Genomic DNA, 6,766 nt, shown 5'->3' with positions numbered 1-6,766 from the left:
CGGTATGTTCTCGTTGAACTCGGCCAATTCGGCCACCTGCTCAGCTTTGGCCTGAGAAGCCGCTACGATGTCCTCCTCATCCTCAGCGCGACACAGGGCCTGCAAGAAGCATTTTAAGGCCGAGTTACCATGGCGCCATTCAGGAAATGCTCCCTGTTGTCCAAAGTCCTCACACACACACACAAGTTTAATATTTGACCCTAACCCTACTAAACCAGCTTAAAGTATAAATTAAAAATATACACGTGATACAACTAACCTGTTCCAGAATGGTGGTGCTCTGCTTGTTGGCAGCTTCCTCCTCCTCAGCTTGGGGTACTGATAATTCCACTGCCACCTCCCTCTTCTCCCCATCATTCATGTCGAACAGATCTCGAATAGTTTGCTGAGGAAAAAAGTGGATACTTCCGTCAACAGTTAAAGAGAAGTGGACAATAAACAAAAATAAGAACTACAATGATGAAAGAAAAATAGGTATCTCCTGTGAAATTGTACAAACTCCTGGGAAACGCCCTCCATGCATGAAAATCAATCTCACCTGTTTAAAGAAAGCAGTGGTAAAGTTTCCTCCTTCAATAGCCATGTCTCCCAGCATCCTCTTCTGATTGGCTTTCTTCAAAATGTTCTCCTCCACTGTGCGTTCGCTGATCAGCCTGTGGACATTCAGTAAGTGAACATTAATAAATATACACAACAGGAATTCAAAGAGATTTCTTATGTGCCTTTTCTGTTTATCAAAGGAACTTTACACGTGTAAATTCAGTTAGAACATCCATTTGGTTTTGGTAGCCTCCTTTGAGCTCCTTTAGCATGTCCTGCTAATTTAAATGCACTTTTCTTTTGCCACAGTCACCTGTAGATGTGGACGTCTCTGGTTTGACCAATTCTATGGCACCGGTCCTGTGCCTGAGCGTCCATGGTGGGGTTCCAGTCACTGTCGTAGAATACGACCGTGTCGGCCCCGGTCAGGTTCACCCCGACACCCCCACTGCGAGTTGACAAAATGAAGCAGAAAATGCGTCGATCTGCGTTGAAACGTTCCATGAGGGCCTGAACAGAAGAAAAAAAGAAACAGAAGATAAGCATCAGAGAAAGCCGATCAACTGCCCCCCCCCCCCCCCTCGACAAATAATGTTCATCTCCTTTCTATATGCAAGCTGTAAGGATGTGTTTAAAAAGATAAAAACTGTCAGCACTAACTTGTCTCTGCTCCACTCGGGTGCTGCCGTCCAGGCGGAGGTAGATGTGTCCGTGGTAGTTGAGGAACTGCTCGAGCACATCCAACATGCGTGTCATCTGAGTGAAGATCAGCACTCTGTGGCCTCCTGTCTTCAGCTTTCTAAGCAGGGTGTGGAGCGTCTGCAGCTTCCCTGCACAATGGAGGCATGGCTAATGTCATGTGACTAATGGACCGACGGTAAAAGCATTTATTTTCTAAATCAGCTTCATTTGGCCGCTTGCACCATCAGCGAGGAGGAATCAAAAGATTTAGAGCAGGAAAACTGACTCGGTCGTAAAATAAGTAGACGATTTTAAGTTTGAACATTTCGAGATTGAATTTCAGTCCTTTTTATCAAATATGCCGTCGAGACAGGCGTGTCGACACCTTACCACAATCGTACTGTATGAGCCTCAGGTCCGGGAACTGAGTTCTCATGGAACACTGGATACGATGGAGACTGCAAGTAAGTGGAGCGACTTGTGTCGACAGAGCAGAGCAGAAGGCTGCCTGCCTGCAGCTCAGAGAGGGAGGAGGATGGCAACAGTGCATGGAGATCGGAGGAGCCTCCACTGGGGGAATCACAAATGTAAACCTAAAATAAGCACATAACAATTAACGGCAAATCTTAAAGCTTAGATCCCCGAGACGAACACCATAACCAAGGAAACGAATCGATCAGTCGTCTACCTGTCTACGGCATCACTGAGGAGCTCCAGCCTGGCTTCGATGCTGCAGATGGCCTCTCTTACTGCGCGACTCTGAAACCAGTAGTCGTATTTGTTCTGCCACTGTGCAAACAGACAGCTGCTTTGGCCCGAACGGCCCCACCCCCCGCGAGAGCTCAGGGTAGCCGGCTTGGGCCGGGGGCCGGGGAGAAAAGTCAGAAAGTCCAAAACCTCCCGACCGTACACGGGCTTTGCCCCACAGTGGCGCTCGTTGACGCTTACGATGAAGTCCAGCCGGCCGCCGCGCTGCCGTTTAAGGTCATCTGCAAGCCATGACTGTTAAATATAAGGGCGTAAACATTAACGAGGTAAAGAGCAGCAATGCGAGGTAGTAAAACAAGACTTAAACCAGGGTTGGGTGCCAATTACATTTGAAAAGACACCAGGCATCAGGTGTCAGTCTTTAATCCTCTCAGGACTCTGTATTTAATGACTCATCAGTAGCTAGCTAAATTACAACCGATGTACTGTACTTATAAACGTGTTATTGCGTAACGTGATCGCAGCGAACAGCAGATGAGAGTATCGATAAACGTAACATGGTATTGGGACTGAACACTTTTGCTCCTAGCTAAAACAGCTAGCTTATTTTGTTCCCAATCAAAAGAAGAGAAAACATTGCTTTATAAAACCCATTCAGATGTGTTGAAATAAATCCTCTTAAGCACGGATGTGACAACACGAATATATATTTCTGCAGAGCCCTGTTGAAGATGATACAAGTATAATTTAATAAAAACGTGCTTTACCACGTAGAAAGGAGAGCGAGGAGGGGGTCGAGGCACTTTCCTGGGAGGTGGGTAGACTTTGGCCACCGAACTGGGTCTGGGTTTTGAGGTTGCTGGTGTGACACCGCCGTTACCGTCACGAGACGCTGCTGAAGACTTGGGAACGGAGGACGAGGAGGTCGCTTGAGCTGGAGCTGAGGGGACGAGGGAAGATACGGATCAACAATTACTCTACAGCCCTCTGGGGCAGAAACAACATGAAACGCTGATTATAGTTCAGATGGAATAACAACTTGCTTTCTCACCTGGCTGCTCCGTGCTCAATGGTGGAGGCTGCACTACTTTAAGGACGGGGCGAAGGTTCGGGGCAGAGCTCGGATTTCCGGGAGGGGCAATGGTGTAGTGGGCAGTAGCAGGACCAGGGGTGCGCTGGGCAATTTGCAATGGAGCCGTATTTCTGATGGGGGTTGTGTTGGTGTGAGGATATGGCGAAGGGGAAGCCTGAGGAGCCACACGGGGGGAAGGGGCCACGGCCAGTGTGGGGACGGGCCCGCCTTCCTTGCTTGTCGTCTGACGCACAACGATCTTCACAACGCCGGGGCTGCTCACCATGGAGGGGGCGACTGAAGAAGCAAACGTAACAGCGGTGTCAGACAAGGATTATTTATTTATTTTAAACAGAGTGGGTGGAAAATGACATCAAAAGAAAATACTCATTTGTTCAAAGTTCAGAAACTGCTTCAAGTGCTGTGAGGCTACAGCGCTAACCACGACGCCACAGTGCCGCCCACGGGTTCAAGGTCTTTGCGTAAAATGACTTTTACTTAAATAAAAGGTCAATTGGCTGATTTAGATGTCTGATGAATAAAAACAGTCTTTCCATGAGGAGGAAAGAATAAGCGGAAATAAAAAACCTTGTGACGAGGCACCGTGAGGAAGGCGATTGGCAGGGAGGGCAGTAGAGGGGCTTGCTGCGCTCTGCACGGACACGTGGGCCGGCTGGCTGATGAGGTGGTGCTGTGAGCCGCTGGACACCAGGTGCATCACATTACCTGCAACACAGAGTCTCCAGTAACTAGTCGCTCATCCAGCGCCACTACTTAAAACCAATTCAACTATTCTCTCATTAGATCAGGTGAACGATGCGATTATGACAAATCCGCTGTGACGATTAAGAATATTCAAACAATACATGATTGCGTAACCGTCGCTACATATAGGGCTCTTACAAAAACTGCTTCTATGCTTTATTTTTGCTGTAGATGTTCATAACATCGCAGACAAATGAAGCCCATTTGTGGACGACCTGACAAACGTATTGCAATTAAAAGGTATTGAAAATGTATTCAATCAATTTACTGATAAAGAAGATTACAGTTGTGATATACAAACTGTTAAATCTCATCGGTGCTTCACACCGGACCAGTAGCAGGAGTCTAACATTAACCTTGAACTGGGCGCGGGGGGGCTGCTGGGACTTGGTGGATCTGGGCTCCAGACAGGGTCAGCTTGTTTCCCTGAAGCTGGAAGGTAACGGGTTTACTGCCCTGACACGAGGACACCGGCCGGCCAGCCAAGGAGGCGAGCTGGGCGATGCTCACTACCTCACCAGCTTGGGAAAGAAAACAGAACGTGTGTCGAACGATATTACATTCAGTTTAAGAGAGATATATATAATCTTTAAAAAAGAGCAGAGCACAAGGTTAGGAATGAGGACTGTGTAGACTTACAAGGCAGCCTAGCTTGCATATCTGGACTGAGCAAAACCCTCTGAGACATGATGCTGCCAGGGTTTGGACTTGAATGAGCCGAGATGCTACCTGTGCAGGAAGCAGTGGGGGCCCGGACTGTCAACACCGCCTTTGGCATGCTTGCTCTCACCGCCGTTTGAGTGGTCAGACTCATGGATGGGCAAGGCGAGGGCGTAGTCGCCACAGAACAAGCTAAAGGAGAAAACATCAAGTTCACTTTGCACGTTTTTGCTAATCCTTGGGGGGGAGGGGGGGGGGGGGTCATAAGTACTTTTTCCCGCCCATCCACTTGCCTTGATGACCTGCAGTCGAAAGTGCTGGAGATGAGGTGACTTCAGTCACTGCAGGAGGTTTTGGGGTCTGAGCTGCAGGAGGGACAGAGCAGGTCGGTTTGTTCATCAGTAGGACGGGCCGATTATCACCTTTAGGAGGTGGCTGGAACATCCTAAACCAGGGACAGACCAACAGACAGAATATTCAGCGCAAGATGGACTCATCATCTGGATTCATGAACCGAGACGTCCAGTTCTGCCTCCTAATTAAGCATTTTTAAATCCAAACTTTCCATTTGCCAAATGTTGTTGATCCTTTTTTGACCGGCTGAGTTTTAATCAAGCGTCTGGCTGCCTCCACACAATCAGAGGCCGTAACTCGCGGTGCATTCACAGAACCGTTGAACGTAATCACAGTGTTGTGATTGTTCAAAGTATAGGCATAATTATACAAGCATGCTTTTGCACAATTTGAGGATATTATACTCTTAAATACGAAAAGCTATTCTACGCACCTGTTGACCTTCATGCGGACTGGTTTGGGTCTTGGAGGGGGTTCGGGGGATTCTGTGATTTCCTGGATCAACTGGCGGCTGACCTTGTGGCGTGGCAAGAACACGTCTGCCTGGTACCGGGACACGCGACTCTCCAGACCAATAAGGTCAAACATTGAAAGATCGCAGCGCTGAGGACAAAGAATCATGCAGTGTTTGATATTTTTCTTTTTCAGCCACATTAAAGGCTTCAACATCTTTGGTGCCAACCTTCAAAGGAGAGACCTCCAGGGCATCCTGCACCAGGGAGGCTGTACGGAAAACTATGGGCTGCGTGATGAACGGAGACTGAATGGGCCGGGCGTCGAACAGGTTGGGGTGGTTGCACACTTTGCGGAGCTGCATTAGGATGTTAATCACAGACATGAAGTGACCACTGGCCAGCGTTTCACGGGTCCTTCCAACCAGAAATGGGAAAGTGATGAAGAGAGATGGAGAGTAAGTAATATGAACAACACAAAAAAACAATCATCAATGGGAAAAAAATAAGTAATTACAGTTTTACACCAGAGATAAAGACGTCTTCCGAACAATTTCAAATGAAAGCTCGCCGTTATTGCTAATGTTTTTTAGACTCTAGCCTTTATTTGAAGAGATATTCAATTTCCAGTTTGGTGCATCGAACTAAAATACGATCCTGTGTCGTAACTGTAACTTACGAGGCCTGCGCCATGAAGTCGTCGTAAAGGAATCGCTGTCTCTTGGACAGGCGACAGCGCACCACATGCTCATACTTCTTGGGCATCTGCTTCTCTACGTCAGCCTTGAGCCTCCTGAGCAGGAACGGCCTCAGCACCTTGTGGAGCCTCTTGACCAAGCCTTCATTGTACTCCTGACTGCCCTCGATCATTCCCGTCAGTGGGTTTGAGAACCATTCCTTGAACTCGCGGTGGGACTGGAATACGTGGGGCATGAGGAAGTGCATCAGAGACCACAGCTCCATCAGGCTGTTCTGGAGAGGGGTTCCTGTCAGCAGCAGGCGCCGGTGGCTGTTAGTGGCAGAGGACATTGCTGTAAACGTGCTCAATAGTTCAGATTTTTAGAAAAAAAGCCTCTTGCTGCTGCTTACAGCTACACCGATTGATCTTTTCTTCCCGGTACAAGCAACAAACGGGTTCTACTGACCTATTGAAATTCAGCAAGCTCTGCCAGCGTTGGGACTTGAAATTCTTGATGTTTTGCGCCTCATCTAGGATCAGGTAGCGCCAGGACTTGCGGCGGAATGCCTGGTGATCCTGCAGCACTAACTTGTATGAAGTTATGCACACGTGGAAAGCGTTAGGCTTAGTCCAGCCCTAAGGGGGAAACAAAGCAAAACAGCCAAAAATCAATATGGCGCTAATTTTCAACTATTTAGGGAACATATTAGTCAAACCACAAATGCACAACAGAAATATACAAATGTATAGATTTTTTAAAAAAGCACTTGGAAGCTGGATGAAATAAATGAAAACAGCAGTCCTATAGATTATAAAATGTCAAACCAATGAACTAATTACCTGTCTCTTTAGCTT

The 6,766-nt window shown here is 47.6% G+C and overlaps 1 long non-coding RNA gene across 1 annotated transcript; it reads right to left on the bottom strand.

Moving 5' to 3' along the window:
- Positions 1 to 2,130: 2,130 nt before the first annotated feature.
- LOC137910186 (uncharacterized) lies at positions 2,131 to 3,040 on the bottom strand. Its single transcript, XR_011106039.1, has 3 exons — positions 2,981 to 3,040; positions 2,697 to 2,869; positions 2,131 to 2,223 (listed from the first exon to the last, which is right to left on the bottom strand). It is a non-coding gene; the product is annotated as an uncharacterized lncRNA (long non-coding RNA).
- Between the last annotated feature and the right edge of the window lie 3,726 nt (positions 3,041 to 6,766).

The sequence above is a fragment of the Brachionichthys hirsutus genome, chromosome 21 (genome assembly GCF_040956055.1).
Source record: "Brachionichthys hirsutus isolate HB-005 chromosome 21, CSIRO-AGI_Bhir_v1, whole genome shotgun sequence".
Lineage (NCBI taxonomy): Eukaryota > Metazoa > Chordata > Actinopteri > Lophiiformes > Brachionichthyidae > Brachionichthys > Brachionichthys hirsutus.
Note: the sequence above shows the minus strand (reverse complement) of the source record. Positions and strands in the feature narration are given on the sequence as shown.